Source organism: Triticum urartu, chromosome 5A (genome assembly GCF_056163025.1).
Source record: "Triticum urartu cultivar PI428250 chromosome 5A, HENAU_Tu73, whole genome shotgun sequence".
Classification (NCBI taxonomy): Eukaryota; Viridiplantae; Streptophyta; class Magnoliopsida; order Poales; family Poaceae; genus Triticum; species Triticum urartu.
The window spans coordinates 648,312,789-648,329,274 of record NC_141877.1 but is presented as its reverse complement, the minus strand read 5'-3'; the positions used below and the strand labels follow the sequence as shown (position 1 = coordinate 648,329,274).

General features: G+C 47.0%; 1 pseudogene; it reads left to right on the top strand.

Moving 5' to 3' along the window:
* Window positions 1–747: 747 nt before the first annotated feature.
* On the top strand, window positions 748–15,348 carry LOC147973750 (uncharacterized; annotated as a pseudogene).
* Window positions 15,349–16,486: the final 1,138 nt, after the last annotated feature.

Below are 16,486 nucleotides of genomic sequence, written 5' to 3'. Positions count from 1 at the left end.
GTACCATTTTCTCAGTTCTTTTTGGTATGGAAGTGCCAAAATTGTTGTCACTCATTTTTTTATCTTCTTTTACTATAAACCATCAGCTCAAGACGGATTTTTCCCGGTGTCCGTATGATAGCTTGTTTGGCAGTATGGACCATATCACCAAATTTGTTGCCACAAGATTGCCCGAGTCGTATGACAAAATAGTAAGTTATCCAGCACTTGTTTTTCCCTCTCAGTGTTGCTTCCCTTTCATCCCCATTTGTACATTCCACCATTTTTCAGACTCTTCAATAGAAGATTTGTACTTATCATGTTGTCTACCATCCACTTTTATGTTTTATGGAAGCAAAAGAAGCTCACAGGTTTGGTGCACAAAATGTGTTCCATAATTTCACATGCAGTGGGGAAGCTCGTTATTGGATTGGGAAGATAGATGATGATGAATGGGGGGCAAAGGAGGCAAATCCCACTACTACGGAGACAAGCAGGCGGTAGTCTAATAGAAGCTGTGATCGAGTACTAGCCGGCAGAGACGGCTTAACAAGTGAGGAGGAGGCGTTTAATTCCGAGAGCGATGACAGCAAGGCAGTCAATAGTGAAAGTGAGGGAGATGGCAGGGATAAATGTAGTGATGAAAGTGATAGTGATGGCAGTTCGGACAATGATGATGGTCATGATGGATCAAGTGGAGTTCGGGGGAAATCAAGTAGCCAGGGAGCACGACAAACGGTGGATCACCACGAGGGGGCAAGTGTTGACATGGGGAGGGAAGACGGAACTGAGGGGAACGAGGACAATGAAGATGATGAAGAGAAAGAGGATGACGAAAAAGAAGAGGATGAAGGAAAGGAAGACGATGAGGACGAAGAAGGTGATGGGAACAATAAAGACAAGGAAGATGATGGGTAGGGGAAGGAGGATGACGATGATGATGATGACAGTGGAGGTGGCAACGGTGGCTCAGGCGGCAATGGTGGCTACGGTCGGGATGAGGATGCCACAGCTGAAAAACAAGGCAGCGATGATGATGAACAATGCACGCTGCGGTTTCTAATTGAAAGGAAGAGAGAGAGAAAGCAAAAGGATTGGATGAGGCAGATAGGATCTCTATCAGAGACCTTGTGATGACAGAATTCAAAACTGATGTTTCCCCAAAACCACGCTTCCTTGTTTTTGAAGTGAAAAAAATGTTGCATGTTGATGACATATCCATGGCAACCGAAGCGAGGAGGATGTTCGAAGAATTGTTGAGGGGGAAAGACTTGGATATGGTCTTCACATTCAACCCTAAGGAAATATGTCCAAAGCCGATTCGCCAGAAAATAATGAGAGAAACTGGCGCTCTAAATGAAGCTACAGAACCAAAGAATGCTTGTCAAAACCAAGTACCACCACTCCCGCCATCAAAGAAGATGAAGAAAACTGTCAGTTTTGTATTAGAGCAATATGTGATGAATGAAACAGCAATGCATCTGCAAGCATATCGTGCCGAAAATCCCGGATATGGCCAAGGGGGAAAGTCAAGGCAGTTAGCCATGAAAAAATCCGATCCTTCTCAGTAGCAACAGCAGGCAAATTTTGAAACAAAAGTGGCAATTCATGGGAATGACAAAACACAGGTGGTAAAGAGTACGCCATCAAGATCAGCAGTACCACTGTGCGGCAAAGATGGAGATGAGGCAGTATCTACAGAGGAAGCTCCAAAGTAGTCTAGTAAATTTCATTCCCAATGTCAAGCAAGTGGGTCACATATTCTGGCAACTCAGTCCAAGCAGGAAGCAAGACTAGCTGCTTTTCAGGCAAGTTTTGCGGAGGGAACACTTGACCCCATAAAAGTAAGACCACTTCAACTTAAAAAGGGGCCTACAGTGGTAGTAAGCACAGCAAACCACATCGGGACGCAACCACTAGGTGACTTAAATGTCCAAGTGCCTTTTCTGTCTCGAGGAAATGTGGTGCGGTTAGCCAATGTTATCCAGAGGGCCAAGGTGCAAGACTTCAAGGCATCACCTGAGGTTGCAGCATTAAATTATGTAGGACACAAAAAGGAGAAAGAGAACATCCCTCCGGTGTCATGTATGGAGATCAAAAGGATACAAGACTTGCCTAAAGTTGTAACCATGTGAAAAAAGTTCAGAACAAAAGTTGCTAATAGCCCTAGGGAAATTGCCTGACTGCTCAACTGTGCTTGCCCAACCTGAGGGCACAAGTGTTCCAGAAGTAATAGAAGCAACTGGCCAGGGGAGCACTTCCCATTTCTCTTATGTGGAGGAGCGGTACCATGAATTCATGCGTGTTAGTGGGAAGACAAGCAATGCACTAGAAATCAATGTTCTAGATGTGAGTGAGCTGTTATTTGCAAGGTGTGTTGATCCAAACAGCAAGAATCCCCAATCCAACTCCACAAATCACACCTCAGCGAATAAAGATAAACAACATTTTGAGCAAAGGAACACTGAACGATCAAATGATTTTTACAAAGAGTACTGCCCAGCACCAAGTTTCAATCTAGGCATAGATGATTTGCCCACAGGATCTGCAGACAACAGAGCACATCAACATGTTGGGTCAATCACATTTGTTGAGCATGAGTTCAAGGAACTTCCAGTACATGCCCAGCCAATCATAGAAATAATCGATGACGATTATCTGTTGGACCTTGAAGGCATAGATGAATCGTGTGCAGAAGCAGAAGGAAAGGCAAGTAAGTTTGACACAAGTTGTTCAGTGGGAATCTCGTCACCAAATGCGTACCAAACACCTAAAAAAAGTTCCAACCAAGAAGAAGTGGGATCGGGCAGCAAGATTTATAGCATTAGTAGCTCAGGAGAGATGCATCCACATTAATTTGAGAGAAGGATTATCAAGCCACCTCCTTGCAAGAGGTCCCCATTCATTGAGTATAATGAGAAGAAAGTCTACATGTCCAAACCTGAAGCAAATAGATTATATGCATCGGTTATCTTGCATGGGAGAATTAATGAAGAAGCATCACCAGATCTAGGTACCAGGTATGACAATAATCATTGCATTTCTTTTTGTCAGCCTTTGCACAATGCACATTTTTGTTGGGGAACGCAGTATTTCAAAAAAAATCATATGATCACACAAGATCTATCACTACTAGGAAAAGGGCTATAGATGGAATTGACACTAATGGCGCACCAGACATGTGGTGCGCCATTACTATATACTAATGGCGCACCATGTGTTGGTGCGCCATTAGTGTGGAAGACACTAATGGTGCACCAGGCACACGGTGCGCCACTAGTAACAAAATGTTTTTTTCATTTTTTCAAACATACTAATGGTGCATCCGGGCAGAGTGCGCCATTAGTAGTTAGAACTACTAATGGTGCACCAGCCATAGAGTGCGCCACTACTATATTTTTTTTACTTTTTTTGCAAAACTACTAATGGCGCACCGTGGGATCATGGACGCGCACGTCCGTGAAACGCTATTTGCCCTATGCAACTTTTTCGACGTCATCTTTCGAAAGTCGGTTGGCGTGAGGCAACTCAGAAGGCTACAGGAAGAGATCGTGGTGATACTATGCGAGCTTGAGATATACTTCCCGCCCGCATTCTTCGATGTTATGGTGCATCTACTGGTCCATATCGTGGAGGATATCATCCAACTCGGGCCGACGTTCCTGCACAGCATGATGCCGTTCGAAAGGATGAATGGTGTCATCAAAGGTTACGTTCGCAACATGTCACGTCCAGAGGGAAGTATAGCCAGGGGCTTTCTGACCGAAGAGTGCATCTCCTACTGCACGAATTATCTAGGCATTGAGAACCCCGTTGGTCTGCCCGTCAACAGGCACCTCGGCAGGCTCGCTGGATGGGGTCACCATGAGGGTCGCCGCGAAATGCATGTCGACTTCGAGGGTCGACTCGCCGACTTTGAAAGAGCAAACCTAGTCGCGCTACAACACATAGACGTGGTCGATCCTTGGGTGGTAGAGCACAAAACCTTTATTGAGAAGACGTACAATGACCGAGGCCAACATAGGACGGACGGAGATATAATCAAAGAGCACAACTCATGTTTCACGCGTTGGTTCAAGCAGAAGCTTCTGTCATACCCTTTACATGAGGATTCTTTCGCGGAAGAACAACTCATATTCGCCTTGTCACAGGGCGCCGAGCACAACCTGATGACCTATGAGGCGTACGATATCAACGGCTACACATTCTACACCGAGGACAAGGACATGAAGAGCGATGGTTATCAGAACTCCGGGGTAACGATGGAATCCTACACCGGTAACGACAAGGACAGATACTACGGAAGGATCGAGGAGATCTGGGAGCTGAGCTACGCTGGAGAGAAGGTCCCGATGTTCCGTGTCAGATGGGCCAAGAGCGTCCTAAAAGAAGACCGGTATTTCACCACCATGGTTATACCCGAAGCCAAATCCAAGACCGCGGGCGCAAACGTCACCGCGAAAAATGAGCCATGGTACTGGCTTCCCAAGTGGACCAATGCTTCTTCATTACCGACCCGTCAAAGCCCAGTTGTGTTGTCATGAGGAGAGGCAAAAGGAAGATCATCGGAATGGATGGAGTAGCCAATGAGCAAGACTTCGACAAGTACGGCGACCCGAAGATCGAACATGACGACGACGATGAAGTAGTAGCAGCATACACCACAAGAAGAAGCAGGACCACCCTACCTAAAGGACGTCCGTTCCACAGAAGAACTCCATTTGCGAAAAAGAAGGGCAAGAAGATTATGAACAGATAGCTAGCTAAGATCGACTGTATTTAAATCATAGTCTTCATTTCTCGGTTGTATTTCATGGGCACTTTTTGATATCATGAATATTTTTAAATTTCATGGGCACTTTTTGAATTCATGAATATTTTTTCAAATTTGATGATATTTTTTCATATTCAATATGATAAAATATTGAATATTCATGAGGACACTCGATCCCCCTCCATCTCGATCGCTATCCCCCTCCATCTCGATCTTGATGCCCCTTCATCTCGATCGCTATCCCCCTCCATCTCGATCTCGATCCCACCCGCACCCTCCCCCGCTAGCTCCACCGCCGCCGACAACCCACCGCATCCTCCCCCGCTCCACCGCTGCCGACGAGCACCCCCCGCACCCTCCCCCGCTCCACCACCGCCGACGAGCACCCCCCGCACCCTCCCCCGCTCCACCGCCACCGACGAGCACCCCTCGTTTCATATTCATATTCATTTTTTTAAAAATAATAATAATAAAGTGTAGACTACAATTGTTGTTAAACAACAATTATTATTGTTTTTATAAAAAAATATTACTGTTTCATATTCATATTCATTTTCTAAAAAATTATTACATGCAACAAAAAATAAAAATAAATTACTTATGGCGCACCTCTGGCTGGTGCGCCATTGCTATTTATAGAAAAAGATTACTAATGGCGCACCTCTGCCTGGTGCGCCATTGCTATGTAAAAAAATTACTAATGGCGCACCGACCGTGGATGCGCCATTAGTACGCTTCCCCCCCTAGCTAATTCCTCCCTCTCCCTCTCGCCAGATCCCCTTCGTCCCTCTCCCTCGCCAGATCCACCCGCGCGCTGCCCCGACGCCGCCGCCCCGACCCTCGCCGGACTCCACCCCGCCGCCCCCGCGCCCCCCACCACCGCAGCTCCCCCGCGCCGCCGCCCCCGCGCCCCCCACCACCGCTGCTCCCCCGCGCCGCCGCCCCCGCGCCCCCCACCATAGCAGCTCCCCCGCGCCGCCGCCCCCGCGCCCCCCACCACCGCTGCTCCCCCGCGCCGCCGCCCCCGCGCCCCCCACCATAGCAGCTCCCCCGCGCCGCCGCCCCCGCGCTCCCGCGCCCCGAGCCGGAGGAGGAGGACCAGGAGGAGGAGGAGACGACGACCGCCTCTACCTCAGCTCAGCCAGGCCACGCGACGCCGAGCCGAGCGCCGCCTCCCTCGCCGTCCCCCCTCCACCCGCGCCCGCGCACTCGACGTCCTCCCGCCCAAGCCCCTCCGCCCGCGCTCGCACCCCCGACGTCTTCCTCCATTCCTCCATCCCCTCCCCCAGGTGATTCCCCCCTTCTCCTCCACCCCCTCCCCTGCAAACCCTAGGGCCACCTAGAGCTAGTAGCTAGATTGACAGTGATGGTTAGGAAGGATGGATCATGCCTTGATCGAGGGCAAACATTTTTGGGGGATTTGGTTTCCTTTGCCTTTCTTTACCTTGTCGTCAAGATCGGCATGGCACTCATGAACGCGGGCATCATTGGGTAGCTACTCTCTGTAGCTTCATGTATTGTAGCTGGATTAGCCGTGCTCGCCTTGTCTTTAGCTGAAACCGGGGTAGAGTTGTTGCTGCCTATGGACACTTTGGTGCCCTGATGCTTTGCAAAAGTGAGTGAAATGGGTTCGTGATGGGGATTGTCTGAGTGGATATAGCATGATACTGTCGCCATTTGCCGTATCAGAATCTTCAGATCATCTACTAGTACTGTAATACGGAGTACTAATTATCATTAGCATGCCCATCATGGGTATCCGTAGCCCTGTTGACAGAACATCCCCAGATTTCCAGGGTACAATAGATTACTATAGTGAAGTTTTCAAATGAAAAACTTTGCGGTAAAACCATGACATTTAGTGACGGCAGCAGATTTTGAGTTACTGTGCCATAACATAATTTTGACTGTTCAATACATGATTAACCCTAGATGTTACTGAATTTTTCTCAACATGTTAAAGTTTTCATGCTACTGAATGTTATAGAAATGCCAGGGAACACAGAAATACTAGGGCACACATCATTTAGAGTACTCTAAAATTCAGTTCTGAAAAATACCGAGCTAGGTACAGAAGTGTAGGTACAGAAGTCTAGTAACATTTTCACTTCATATATGTGTTGTCAGTGTCAAAAATCATTACTGTAAATGTTCATGCATAGTTTGGACAGAATTATGTCAATTTTGTTTTGTAACTAGAAGACCAAAGTGTTAGGAATTCTGTCCAAACTGTAGTTTTCAGTATTTCTGTCCAAACTGAAAACTGTTAAAAAGACCATGTGTTTTTTGGTCAAAATCTGCATGTAAAACTGAAATAATCAGTCATAAAGAATATCCTCAAGACCATGTGTTTCTTGGATTTCTGTAATGATGATGGAACATTATAAAGCATTGTACTCCAGTGTGTATGAAGGATACAAAAAATTTAGCAACTTCTCTGATTTTATAAAGTTGTTCTTATATGGGTGAAACTTCACTTGTTTTTAGGCTAGTGCAGGGTGTTGCTTCTTCTGTATGGGCCAACTATGTGACAAATAAATTGTTCCTTCTTCTGAATTTGACAAGTAATGACTTGCAAAGATGATGATCATCTTGCTAGTTTGCTGGGTTTTGTCTCCGACCATTGTGTCGTGATGAATTTGCAGGTACCCCAAGAGGCCCTTGAGTTTGCCGGAATGTCGATTAACTTCCGTTCCGGCAAATTCGGGTACTCCATATGTCCTATTTTCAGCAAAGGTCATGCTGAAATTTTCCGTGAATTTTAGCATGACTTAGCTAAAAATAGGACATATGGGGTACTTGCGACTAATGCATGGGCCGGGGTGATTAGGCCCAACTTAGAATTCTCCTTAGCATCGATAAACCCTAGATGATAAACCCAACATAGGTGGCAATAGAGCCAAGTGATTAGGCCCAACCTAGGGTGCCTCGGCATCCATAAACCCTAAATGATGGAAACTTAACTTGGCTTCTATAGGGTGCCTCGGTGTCGATGAGAACCTAAATGATGTACGCTTAGGCTTTTAGGGTGCCTCGGCGTCGACAAACCTTAAATAATAAAAGCTTAGCTTTTAGGATGCCTCGGTGTCGACAAACCCTAAATGATGAGACCATGATCTTGTTCCTTGACAATAACCAACTTTTTGACCAAACTTTTTTCCTATTTAGAGCGAAACATGGCCCACAACGATGAGGCCGGCGGTTCGGGCGGCAAGCAATTCTGGGAGCTGTCCCAGGAGTTGGAGGAAGAACCTCACCGCTATGAGGACGCCGCGGAAGACACCGATCCTGACTACACAACCCCTAGTGGCGTCGGGGATGACACCACTGATGATGGCGCCGCGGATGCCACCACTGATGATGGCGGCGCACGCACAGATGGCAGCCAACCGAAGAGGCAACGGAAGGACCGGCGCCCGAACGTGCTCGGCACCGTCAGGGAGGAATTTACTGAAGTGAACTCCGACGGGCATCCGACGGTGCCCAAACACGTAGTCAAGGGGTACTCGGTTCAGCTCGGGTGCATTCTCCGGAGCACCGCCTCGATCAACACCGAGAACCTAAGGCATAAGGACCGAGGGAATTTGCGCAGCCTCCTCTTCACGAAGTTGCACGAACGATACAAGTTCCCCGCTGAGTTTGCAAACACACGCCTCTCGGGGAATAAAGTGAATGGTGCCGCCCTCACGACGATGAGCACGGCCCTGTCTACTTGGAAAAGCACGGTGAAGGCAATGATTGACAAAGGTGATAGTTATGAGAAGATCAAGGCAAAATATCCTTTGATTAGCGAAGATAACTACAAGGAGTTCAAGATCAAGTGCAAGAGCCCCGCAACCTCCGAATCAAGTCAGTGGGGGAAAGAAATGCGGCAGTTGAACATAGGGGTCCACCAACTCGGTCTCGGCGGTTACAGAGTGGCGGAGCCTATATGGGACAAGGAGGACGTGGAGCGTGTCGAGCAAGGCCTACCGCCCCGCTTCGAGAAATACCGTGACAAGCAGACCAGGAACTTTCTCAGGGCCCGGTACAAGGAGGACCCGGTAACAAAGGAGCTTACCAAGGATCCGAAGACCAAGGCGCTTGGGCTTGTTCTGGTAAGGAATACACCCCCGCGTAATTAGCTCCATATGGTTGCATTCTAATTAATCCCCAATATTTCTAAATGGTTCACTTTCCTTCCGCAGGACAAAGAAAGCAGTAGCGCAGGGTCGCCTCAGAGCTCCCCTTTCGACACCCCTTTGAATAGGGCGTTGAACGTAATGAAAAACAAGGATAAGCTCAGTAAGCCAACGTTAGCTGGTCGTGTGGCCGGCAAAGGCTTGTCCACAAAATGGTCGTCATACTATACCGCTGGTGGGCGAAAGGAGAAAAAGACCAGCTCGGAAAGCCAGTCGCACGAGGTTGAAGCACTCAAGGCGCAAGTGGCGCGGATTCTGGAGATGGTCCAAGAGCAAGTGCAACAACAACTGGGATTGACGCTCACCGGCATTATGCCTACCTTGATTCATGGGATAACGACGTGGATTGCGGGTGGCCAACAGGGGCCGCCCCCGATTCCCAGCTTCACGGCCAGCAACTCGCACAACGCGCAGGCGGCGCCATTGGTGTCTACGGCGACGGCGGTATTGGTGTCTACGGCGGCGGCGCCATTGGTGTCTCCGGCGGCGGCGGTATTGGTGTCTCCGACGCTGGCATTGGAGCTTAATGCACCCGGGTGTATGCCGGCCGGCACCTCGCCAGCAAGCGGCCCCTCCGTCAGTTGCACACCCGTCGTTGGCGGTGCCTCGACATTAGCCGAGCTCGACGGCATCACGGTAACTAAGCCTCTTGGCCGAGAACTTCATCTCCTTGCCTTTGACTGGGCATCCCTGACGCCCTACATGTTTTCGCAGGGCGCCGCCGACGTTCCTTGCACTCTCCTGCACTTCGTGGGCGGCGAGTTGGTCGATGTCGCCAAGGGCAGAATCGTTCAACCGGGCAACCCCGTGTTCCACGGTAATCCGATGCCACCCACAATGTATAGGGTTGAAGTGGTTCGGGTGCTGCCAGGCTGCGACCAGCTGTTACCTCCGATTCGACCTGCTGGGGCCGACGAAGAAGATGAGATGACCCTCAGCGCCTGCGTAAGTTGCCCCCTGCTTTGGCCGAAGAGCCAGATTCGTTTGGGGGCGGGGGACACCACCCCACACACAAGACCGCCAGTCGTGCCGGTGCCAAGCCATGGCAAGAATGCGGCAATGCTACCGGACATGCCGGACATCCCTATGGCACAGGATCCGGACATGCATATGGCACAAGATCCGGACGACGATGACAATGGTACATTTACCAACGTCGATAAGTACTTTGCCGAACATGGGTACGATGACGAGTTCTGCGGGCCTCCTTCTCAAGAACCCAACCAAGACGACCGCGATCTAGCTGGTACGTCGGAGAAACCCAGTTGCAACAGGCGTCGTCTGGCGTTCAGTTCTCAGGAGACGCCTCCAGCTGCCGCCTTCACCGAGCCTTAGATAGCTGAGGTGCGAAATATTATCAGCCCCAACACGCTCAAGAAGGCGGTCTTTGAGCAGAACTCGGTCCCATTACAACAGATCAAGAAGAAGAGCCGGAAACGGCAGACTAAAAAGGGCACCGGTGCGAGCCAGCCGGCACCGAGTACGATCCGTGCTCAGGACGGGCCACCTTCACCTAAGGATATCTCGAGGAGGGTGCATGTGGCGGGTAGGGCGATGCTACCGACAAATATGCGGAGTCTGCACGACGGTGTTCTTTCTTTGGAGAAGCGGCGTCTAAGAGAGAATGATGTGGCATACCCGGTTTTCGTGGCCAAGGTGCCAGAGGGCAAGGGCTTTGTGGATGGTGACATCGGGGGTACGATCGTCCTGCGGTTTGATGACATCTTTGCTATGTTTAACCTTCATCCGCTGCACTACACCTTCGTTCGGCTGTTTTCGCTGAGTACGGAGATGCGGATCATTAGAGACAAGACCCCGGACATCGTGATCGTCGACCCCTTCTACATGCGTGCCAAGCTCTTGAGCAGCGCTGGGGACCGCCAAGTCGCGAGTTCACACCTCGAAGACGTCATTTTGGCAAACCCAGATCAGGATAACTTCCTTGTGGCTTACTTTCCCAAGTAAGTCATCCCTTAACCGCCCCGTAACATATGATTTGTTAGATTTCGATCGTTCTTTTTTTTCTAACATTCCGTGTTCTGTGCAGTGACACACATTGCACACTCATCCTCTTAAGCCTGAAATATTCCATGGCCACGTATTTCGACCCGAACCGTAACTCCAAGATAGATTACACAAATATCAAGAAAGTTCTTGATGATGTTCTCCCCGGCTACGCCAAATCTGGAGGCACCTTCACCAGGGCAGTTCGTAAGTACGGCAAGCACGTGTTCGCCCACAATACAACGTTCTGCTGCGTCAAGCAGCCGCCTGGCGGTCAGAAGGATGCCTACTACGCCCTCCATCACATGCGGGCGATCGTAAGGGACCATCATCACCTTCTGCTACCAAATAATCTCAAAGATTGGACTGCGAGCTTGTTGGCAATCCAGGACACGGACATCAGACAAGAATTCTTTCGCATCCAGTCGGAGTTTGTGGACATCATCCATCAAGATGTCCTTCATACCTCGGGGCAGTTCTTCCTCAAATATCAACCGTCCAACATTGAGATAGACGGAATGCTACAAATGCAGGCTGACAACGCCCGCGATTTCATGACCATCACGATAGACGGTGGCTTCATCCACGCTCATGTCCATGAGTCGAGTCAAAAGTAGTGATGCTATGTGTAGTTCTGAAACATTGATTGGCTCATGTTGTAATTAAACTTTAATGAATTGTATGTCTCTTTGGTTTGGACAGTCGTTCAACTTAGATGTAATCGATGCTATTTATTAGTAGGACCATGAATCGTGCTATTAATGCCATGCCTTGCTTTTCTCTTCCGATCCTTTTGTTGCATACTTATATATTGCTTATGTATGTATTGTCTGTTGTTTGGCTTGTGCATAGAGATGCCGTCATATGTCGTGTACAAGGGTAAGGTTCCCGGAGTCTATGATGACTGGGAGGAGTGTCGGAGACAGGTTCACCGTTTCAGCGGTAACAGTTACAAAGGGTACACCACTAGGGCGGAGGCGGAATCTAGATACGCCCGCTATCTAGCGGGAGAGAGGAGGGAGCGTTGGAGGAACCGGATGAAGACCAGTTTCATCACGATGATGCTCATCGTGATGACCGCAGCTCTCTTCTATGTGATGGTAGTTTAGATGATCGATATCGACTTGTAATGTGAAGACAAACTCGATACTCGCGGTCTCGAGACTTGTAATGTTTTATCTTTGTTCGGTCTTTTGAATTCGGAGACTAATATGATGAATTGTATTCGGAGACTAATCTTCTATTGTATTCGATGAATCTGTTGTTGCTGTGTGCTACTGTCTATATTCTGTCAAATAATATATTTTGTAACCTGTGCAAAAATCAGAAAAGTAAAAAAATAAAACCTAATATTCATACTAATGGCGCATCACTACAGAGTGCGCCATTAGTATGCCAAAGTATACTAATGGCGCATCACCACCCAGTGCGCCATTAGTATGCCAAGTATACTAATGGCGTATCCATCCGCAGTGTGCCATTAGTGTGCCAAAGCACATGGTTAAATATGGCCCCTAGGAGGCATACTAATGGCGCATGGTGTTATATACTAATGGCGCACTGGGTGGTGCGCCATTAGTATACCAGATACTAATGGCGCACCAGTGGTGCACCATTAGTAATAAATACTAGTGGCGTGATACTAATGGTGCACCAGTGATGCGCCATTAGTAGGCAAAACTGGTGCGCCATTAGTAGGCCTTTTCCTAGTAGTGTATCTAGGAGATGCATAGCAACGAGAGGGGAGAGTATGTCTACGTACCCTCGTAGACCGAAAGCGGAAGCGTTTAGTAACGCAGTTGATGTAGTCGAACGTCTTTGCGATCCAACCGATCCAAGTACCGAACGTACGGCACCTCCGCATTCAGCACACGTCCAGCTCGATGACGTCCCTCGGGATCTTGATCCAGTTGAGGCCGAAGGAGAGTTCCGTCAGCATGACGGTGTGGCGACGGTGATGATGAAGTTACCGGCACGGGGCTTCGCCTAAGCACTGCGACGATATGGCCGAGGTGTGTAACTGTGGAGGGGGACACCGCACACGGCTAAGACAAATCTTGAAGTGCCTTTGGGGTGCCCCCGGCGAATTCCCGTAACTCTCCGGTACTCCGAAAAATACCCGAATCACTTGGAACCTTTCCGATGTCCGAATATAGCCTTTCAATATATCGATCTTTACATCTCGACCATTTCAAGACTCCTCGTCATGTCCGTGATCTCATCAGAGACTCCGAACAACCTTCGGTACATCAAATCACATAACTCATAATACAAATCGTCATCGAACATTAAGCGTGCGGACCCTACGGGTTCGAGAACTATGTAGACATGATCGAGACACATCTCCGGTCAATAACCAATAGCGGAACTCGGATGCTTATATTGGCTCCTACATATTCTACGAAGATCTTTATTGGTCAAACCGCATAACAACATACGTTGCTCCCTTTGTCATCGGTATGTTACTTGCCCGATATTTGATCGTCAGTATCATCATACCTAGTTCAATCTCGTTACCGGCAAGTCTCTTTACTCATTCCGTAATGCATCATCCCGCAACTAACTCATTAGTCACAATGCTTGCAAGGCTTATAGTGATGTGCATTACCGAGAGGGCCCAGAAATACCTCTCCGATACACGGAGTGACAAATCCTAATCTTGATCTATGCCAACTCAACAAACACCATCGGAGACACCTGTAGAGCATCTTTATAATCACCCAGTTACGTTGTGACGTTTGATAGCACACAAGATGTTCCTCCGGTATTCGGGAGTTGCATAATCTCATAGTCAGAGGAACATGTATAAGTCATGATGAAAGCAATAGCAATAAAACTAAACGATCATTTATGCTAAGCTAACAGATGGGTCTTGTCCATCACATCATTCTCTAATGATGTGATCCCGTTCATCAAATGACAACACATGTCTATGGTCAGGAAACTTAACCATCTTTGATTAACAAGCTAATCAAGTAGAGGCATACTAGGGACACTCTGTTTTGTCTATGTATTCACACATGTACTAAGTTTCTGGTTAATACAATTCTAGCATGAATAATAAACATTTATCATGATATAAGGAAATATAAATAACAACTTTATTATTGCCTCTAGGGCATATTTCCTTCATTTCTCCCAGGCAAGGTCTATCATGTTATCTAGGCAATTCAAACTGTTTTTACAAGCAATCCATTTATAGAATTAGGCAACTTGGCTTAGTGTGACAACAAACGCGTAAAATGCTTATTGAAATAGTTTTCTCGTTCATATGACCATGCCCCCCCATGTGTTTCCCTGAGTTGAATGGTGGTAGGAATATTATGGAAGGATTTTGTGAGCTGAATGTCTCTTTTTTTCCTGCAGCCCAATGGTAATTGAATATGGCAAATACTTTGTCACAGTTAGGGAGCTTGCAAACTCAATGAAGAAGCAAGGTTTTGTCTTGAGCCTTGTAATGCAAGTTGGTATAGAGTCTATAATGATGAACTTGCCACCAGACTCAAAGAAGCTCGTGATGCCCCTCAGGTTCTCGGTAAGAAAACGCAAAGCAGTTAATAGTGTAGTTTTGCGATTCTTTCTTTTTATTTTTTTCATAATAGGTCATGGTCATGTCCGTATTCTTTTTCCACCAGGTTCAGATACAAAACATGGAATTGAACGGCAATGAGCTCATTTCCCGGTTCAAGAAGTCGAATCACTTGGACCGTAAAGACATGGTAAGTTAATGGTTTCTTTATTTTTTACCAATGCATTTTTTACATATCACTTTTTCTGCTAAAATCTTGCTCACACAAATGTAAATATTCTTAGGGGGCAAGTTGATCACATTCATGAATTGCTTTCTCTTGCAAGTTGCTTACATAATTGCATAACTTACCTGTGCATTTTTTGTCAGGTTGCTTACATAAGCGCATAACTTGCCTATGCATATTTTGGTTTTTGGCAAGTTACTCACATAAGTATATAACTTGCATGTGCATCTTTGCTTCGTCAGTCCACGTCTTAATTTGCGAGAGCACATAGAAAAAGTTGCTTACATCCAGCCTCTAGCATGGTTTTATTTTTTGCGCTACTACCTCTGTGTGTGTTTAAGTATTTGAAGTTATCCTTTTTTACTAACCCCATTTGTTTTTTCTAACAGATTATGTCTCCGGTTTTACAGAACATTGATAAGACAAAGCCAGTTAAAGGCAATCATTACTGGATTTTAAATTTGAACATAAGGGACCGATGTTTGAGGCTCTTGATTCTTGGAGGACGCTCCAGGACAAGTCTCTAGATGTTTGCGCAAGGAAAATGGTTGCAAGTTTTCGGGCTCTATGGGAAGAGCACTACGCCAGCTCCCGCGTCTCGCTAGATGACTTTGGGCTTACCAACATCGACGTTCCAAAACAAAAACTGAGTTAGCATCCACTTTTTCACATAAAACTCTACTTTTGTTTAGTTTTTTACAAGTGACACAGTACTACATAGAGTAAACTAGCTAACTAGAAAAGTTTTTTTTGAATTTTTGTTTAGGTTCGACTGTGGTGTTTTTGCTCTTACGCTAGCAAACGGTTGGGAGGCAAGGGATGTTCCAAAATTCATAGCTGAGGATATTCCAAGCATCAGGAAACAACTGACCAACACGTGGGCTAACAATGGGCACAACAAGGCTCCATGGAAAACTATACTCAAGTTAGCATAGGTCGGTTTTTTTCTCCCCTCACGCGTACTGGATCATGTAAATGCATGCGAATTTTCTTGCATTGTGAATTTTGGACCGCCGGGGGAGTTTCCTGTATAAGAACTTGGACTAGGCAACTCAATTGCATAAACAGACAATTTAAGCTTTAATGTGAGGTAAGTAAATCAGAAGAACCCATAAAAGGTAAATAGTATGATCATTACATAATCAGGAGATTGTTGCATCTTCAGCATTGCAGAATCTTATGTATGTGAGTTTTCGACCACTAGGGGGACGGCAAGGGTGTGGGCGGCGCAAATTTTCCTGTATTACATTTTTTATCAGGCAATACAAAGCACACAACAGGCAACTCAAATATCATAACCAGGCAATTCAAATTCTAGTGTGAGGCAAGTTACTCACAAGAAACCATAAACGAGAAATAATAGCTTAGGATGTTCAAACATACAGACCCACAATAGTTCAATTTTTCAATGTCATTCAACACATCTTTCAGCCATCTGGTTACTGTGTGACCATCACACCAATCTGGTCGTGCAGTTTGCACCATTGTGGTTAACAGAACCACAATAGTTGCACTTGTTCTTTCTCTTCGGATGCAGCTCAAGTGCTAGTTGAATTCTTTTTGACTTTGTCCTACCTTTGGTAGTTGATTTTGGAGGGTCTCTAGGAATTGCAGGGCCAGGTGTGGTAGTAGGTCTTCCAAACTGTGGTTCAACCATCGTAGTACCTTGCGCGGCCGTAACAGCTGCATGTAGGGATGCAATACTGAGTGGCTGGTGTGCATGTCCACCAGGAGCTTGCATAATAGGAGATGAAATTGCATTGCCACTTCTTGTGTAGTTGAAGAACCTGGAC